Genomic DNA, 6,016 nt, shown 5'->3' on the forward strand with positions numbered 1-6,016 from the left:
AAAAAAATACATTTGAAAAGCTCAACAGTAATGTTTCTTTCCAGAAATCATGACCTGGTTACTCAAGATAATCCACAGACCTTGTTGTGAGCAGTTTTATGACATAACTATTTTCTCTCTACCAAACTACACCCAACAACTGTATTGCTACGCAGAAGGAAGCGTGCATCTACTCATTACAGCTAGCCAGGAAGCTATTAAAGGTTTACTATGCAGGTTTTTACCTTAAACACAATATATCGACTCAAACGAAAGTAATCCCACTCAGTGATCACTTATGACCCCACAGCGTGTGGTGGTGTCAGTATCTGCAGAGAATCTGCCTTGTGCGTTTATTGTCTTATTTTCTTCCTATTTTGTTTTGAGGTGTCAAACTTTAGGTAGTGGTGTGTAGCTCCCAGCCAATAACATTCAGAGGTTGGGACTCTATAGAAATGTAGTAATGAGGTTACATCGCTGTCTCTGTCTCTCTCCTCTGCTCTCTGGATGCGAGCTGTGTAAGGCTGAGCTACACACTAGCACAGAGCAGAGAAGCAGAGAAGCCAAACAGACACCTGAACCTTTTTTTTTTCCTTGTATTTTTTTCCTTGTAAGATTATTGTTTGGGGCTTTCACCGTGAAATGGGGAGAGAGAGTGGGGTGATGACATGCAGTAAGGGGCAGCAGGTTGGCCGCTGCAGCGAGGCAGTGCCTCCGTGCATGGGGCGCCTGCTCTATCCACTAAGCCACAGACGCCCCAACTTTGGCTTAATTCTACACAAAATCTGACAATGCAGCACCTTCCTGCAGCTTTGTGTGGAGGTGTGAGTGTGTTTATTTGTGTTTTAGAACATAAGAAGGCTAAGGAAATAGTGCTTCTCAAATTTGCTGCTTTGTTCTCGTTAATGCCGCTCCCTCTTCATTCACTCTAGCATGCTTGACCACCTCTGCTCTGTCAGTGTTGTTGAGCTGAGGAGGAGAAGTTTGAATGTTGTGTTTACAACCAGTAAGCAACAAATTCATTAAATTCAATTTTATTTAAAAAGCCCAATATCATACAGTACAGGCCAAAAGTTTGGACACACCTTCTCATTCAATGCGTTTTCTTTATTTTCATGACTATTTACATTGTAGATTCTCACTGAAGGCATCAAAACTATGAATGAACACATGTGGAGTTATGTACTTAACAAAAAAAGGTGAAATAACTGAAAACATGTTTTATATTCTAGTTTCTTCAAAACAGCCACCCTTTGCTCTGATTACTGCTTTGCACACTCTTGGCATTCTCTCCATGAGCTTCAAGAGGTAGTCACCTGAAATGGTTTTCCAACAGTCTTGAAGGAGTTCCCAGAGGTGTTTAGCACTTGTTGGCCCCTTTGCCTTCACTCTGCGGTCCAGCTCACCCCAAGCCATCTCGATTGGGTTCAGGTCCGGTGACTGTGGAGGCCAGGTCATCTGCCGCAGCACTCCATCACTCTCCTTCTTGGTCAAATAGCCCTTACACAGCCTGGAGGTGTGTTTGGGGTCATTGTCCTGTTGAAAAATAAATGATTGTCCAACTAAACGCAAACCGGATGGGATGGCATGTCGCTGCAGGATGCTGTGGTAGCCATGCTGGTTCAGTGTGCCTTCAGTTTTGAATAAATCCCCAACAGTGTCACCAGCAAAACACCCCCACACCATCACACCTCCTCCTCCATGCTTCACAGTGGGAACCAGGCATGTGGAATCCATCCGTTCACCTTTTCTGCGTCTCACAAAGACACGGCGGTTGGAACCAAAGATCTCAAATTTGGACTCATCAGACCAAAGCACAGATTTCCACTGGTCTAATGTCCATTCCTTGTGTTTCTTGGCCCAAACAAATCTCTTCTGCTTGTTGCCTCTCCTTAGCAGTGGTTTCCTAGCAGCTATTTGACCATGAAGGCCTGATTCGCGCAGTCTCCTCTTAACAGTTGTTCTAGAGATGGGTCTGCTGCTAGAACTCTGTGTGGCATTCATCTGGTCTCTGATCTGAGCTGCTGTTAACTTGCGATTTCTGAGGCTGGTGATTCGGATGAACTTATCCTCAGAAGCAGAGGTGACTCTTGGTCTTCCTTTCCTGGGTCGGTCCTCACGTGTGCCAGTTTCGTTGTAGCGCTTGATGGTTTTTGCGACTCCACTTGGGGACACATTTTAAGTTTTTGCAATTTTCCGGACTGACTGACCTTCATTTCTTAAAGTAATGATGGCCACTCGTTTTTCTTTAGTTAGCTGATTGGTTCTTGCCATAATATGAATTTTAACAGTTGTCCAATAGGGCTGTCGGCTGTGTATTAACCTGACTTCTGCACAACACAACTGATGGTCCCAACCCCATTGATAAAGCAAGAAATTCCACTAATTAACCCTGATAAGGCACACCTGTGAAGTGGAAACCATTTCAGGTGACTACCTCTTGAAGCTCATGGAGAGAATGCCAAGAGTGTGCAAAGCAGTAATCAGAGCAAAGGGTGGCTATTTTGAAGAAACTAGAATATAAAACATGTTTTCAGTTATTTCACCTTTTTTTGTTAAGTACATAACTCCACATGTGTTCATTCATAGTTTTGATGCCTTCAGTGAGAATCTACAATGTAAATAGTCATGAAAATAAAGAAAACGCATTGAATGAGAAGGTGTGTCCAAACTTTTGGCCTGTACTGTATGTCACAATTTGCCTCAGAGGGCTTTACAGCATACAACATCCCTCTGTCCTTTGGACCCTTACAGCGGATAAGGAAAAACTCCCCCCAAAAAACCTTTAACACATAAAAATAAAATGGTAGAAACCTCAGGAGAAGCAACTGTGAAGGGATGCCTCTTCGTGGTCGGACAGACGTGCAATAGATGTCGTACAGAACTAATCCTGCATAGTATGCCTTTAGTGTTCATGCCTTACACTGTCAGAAGACGCATACTTCCTGCATGGTGACACAGCTGAGGGTTTAGTTCGGTAGAAAGAAAATAGTTCCCACATGAAACTGCTTATAGCAAGGTCTGTGGGTTATCTTGAGTATTTGGGTCATGATTTCTGGGAAGAGACATTGCTGTTGAGTTTTATAAATAAATTTTTTGGCGCTTTGAGCACCACAAGCTGAGTGCCATCTAGTTGCATTATGTTGGAGAGAAGGCAGACATCTCTACAGCTGATATCCACAACACTCTGCAACTCACACAAAACAACTTAGATTAATAAAGAGCACTACGGGTAAGAGGGAAAATATGTAGTTTTGATTTTGGAGTGAACTGGACCTTTAAAGATTGTCAAATATTCCAGTGGGATAAAGTCAACTTGAGACTGGGAACAGCTGGTCAAAAGCAGAGTTAACCTCAAAGATTTCGGGTGCAGTGGTCTCTAACATGAGGGGTACAGGCTTCACTGAAGGGTCATGAAATCTTGTGAGATGATGAGCAAGAAGTACACAGTATACGAAAAAAAAAAAGTTTATTTCCCAGACTTTTCTCTTGTTTTTCTTATGTAACACTTGACAGTTTTATCTCCTCAGGCCTCTAAAAGTTCAATGGAAACGAACCAAAAAGAAAAACTTTGTGGTTGAACAGCACTTTGGAATATATAGATATTTGGAAGCGGTTGCAATGATTCACAGATAAGCACTGTTATTTTAGGTCACAAGCTTAAAAGGTCAGGAATTCTGCAGCTTGAGTCTTTTGTCTTCCAGTCGTGGCCTGTGAATAATAATAAGTGTGCATGGATTATTCCTTGTTGTAGGTAAACTCTGGGGAAGAGCTTTCTGTTTTGACCCTGGGTGTGTCAAACCTTCTGTAGTGTGTGATGTTAGAGCTCAATGATCCTTCTCATGCTGCATTTCTTAAATAAATTCATGTCAGGCATCACGTGAAATACCTGATAATTACATATTATTCTCCCAATTTAATCAAACACTCACCAAGCGTACAAATCACAAATTAACCTTCTGTCACTTTTTTGTTATGAGTGATTAAATGCACAAAAATCCCAACAATAACCTTTTAACCCACCAAAAAATATTTATCCACCAATACAAAGAGGTGGAATGGTGTGCGTATGAAAGCCGCACCCTGCACAGCCAAGACTGATGGCATTTTATTCTCCCAGGCACGATTTGTGCCAGATATCAGGTAACATGTTCCTAATATGGGCACAACTCCCTCCAGTCTGCTCAAGAATGTCTGTATAGTGGAGCTACAGTCCAGAGAGGAAATCATAGTTTTAAAGGGCCACTTAGCTTTGGCTTGAGCAGATATGATCTGACTCTCAAGAGAACTGATTTCCACGTGATGTTGTTTACTAAAGAATCACTTTAATGATAATTCCACCAAGTTCTGACATTTGCTGTTTTTTTTAAAAACACATTATAAATTATATAATGGTTAGATGAAGTCAGAAAGTTCTAGTCTTAAGCAGAATTGGACTGTTGTTGTAGAATAACCAATATAAAGTAGGTATTTTATCCGTTGCATTTAAAGTAATTCCTGGATTGTTGTTTTTTTGTTGTTTTAGTGTTCCTTTCATAAAATGATAACCTGCCTTTACTCTTGCAAGTGTGCACAGTAATTTATCTCCAGCCAGATGTTCATGACAGAAGAACCCTCACAGACCAAACATGTGGCTCTCATCAATGTTGATCTAAGGTAACATCAGTCCTGATGATGTTTGTTGTCATGTACATGTCATGTACAGTAATGTTTTTTTATGAGTAGAAGGACATGCATTTATTATTACAGCATGTGGTTCATAAGAAGCCATAATTTTGGCCTGATCACCTTTAAACACAGAGACATGACCTTAAAACCCCTCCTGTTATATCTTCATCCTGACTGCACAAACAATCCAATTGCCATTGTATGTTTCTGCAAATCACAGATATGTTACATCCAGCTGTTATTATGTAGCGACCATGTTGAAACTATATTTCAACAATGCTTTACTTAAAGTTTGGTTAGGCACAAAAAACACTTGGTTATGGTTTGGTAAAGTTTATGTTTTGGCTTGAAATACTTGTGTTTTGGGGGCACAATCCCCACTGGAAATACATTGATGTCTCGATAAAAAAAAAAATTGCTTTTCATGTATGGGATGAAACGCAGCAATATCTCAATGAAGAACAATCACTTTTTGTGGCTTTCCCTGCTGGAAAAACAGTGGGTTGCTAAAATGCTTCCATGTTTAGGAGATGAACAAACCGGAGAAAACACAGTGACAGGTCCCTAAAAAACACTTAACTTTGAAGGCTGAAAAGCCACTGTAGAAACAGCCATGGGTCACTAAAAAACAGCCACGTTTGGAGATTTAAAAGCTGCAGGAAACGGCTATTGTACCCTAAAAAATACCCACATTTTGGGTCTGAGAAAGCTGCAGGAAACACAGTGAGGGGTCCCCAAAATACACCCAGTTTTGGGAGCTAAAAAGATGCAGGAAACACAGTGAAGAGTCCCTAAAAAAGACCCACATTTGGGTGCCAAAAAGCCACTGGAAAAACAGCAGTGACTCGCTAAAAAACAACCATTTTTGTTGTCCGTTTGTCTTGAACTAAAGCTAGAAAGCTTCAGTGCACACAGTGACGAGTCCCTAAAACCTCCTATGATTGGGGTCTGAGAAAGCCGCAGGAAACACAGTGAGGGGTCCCAAAAACACCCACATTTGGGCGCTGAAAATTTGCTGGAAAAACAGCAGTGACTTGCTGAAAAACTACTGTTTTTGTTGTCCGTTGGTCTTGAACTTAGAAGCTAGAAAGCTGCAGGAAACACAACAGTGTGTCCCTAAAAAACTCCTATGTCTGGGGACGTAAAAGCCATTGGAAAAACAGCACTGGGTTGCTAAAAAAACAAACAAACAGCTGCAGGAAACAGCCACAGGACCCTAAAATACACCCACATTTTGGGTCTGAGAAAGCTGCAGGGAACACAGTGGTGGGTCCCTAAAAAAACATGCACATTAGGGTTCTGAAAATCTGCTGGAAAAACAGCAGTGACTCGCTAAAAAACAACCGGTTTTATTGTCCGTTGGTCTCCA

The sequence above is a fragment of the Epinephelus fuscoguttatus genome, linkage group LG9 (assembly GCF_011397635.1).
Source record: "Epinephelus fuscoguttatus linkage group LG9, E.fuscoguttatus.final_Chr_v1".
Taxonomy (NCBI): domain Eukaryota; kingdom Metazoa; phylum Chordata; class Actinopteri; order Perciformes; family Serranidae; genus Epinephelus; species Epinephelus fuscoguttatus.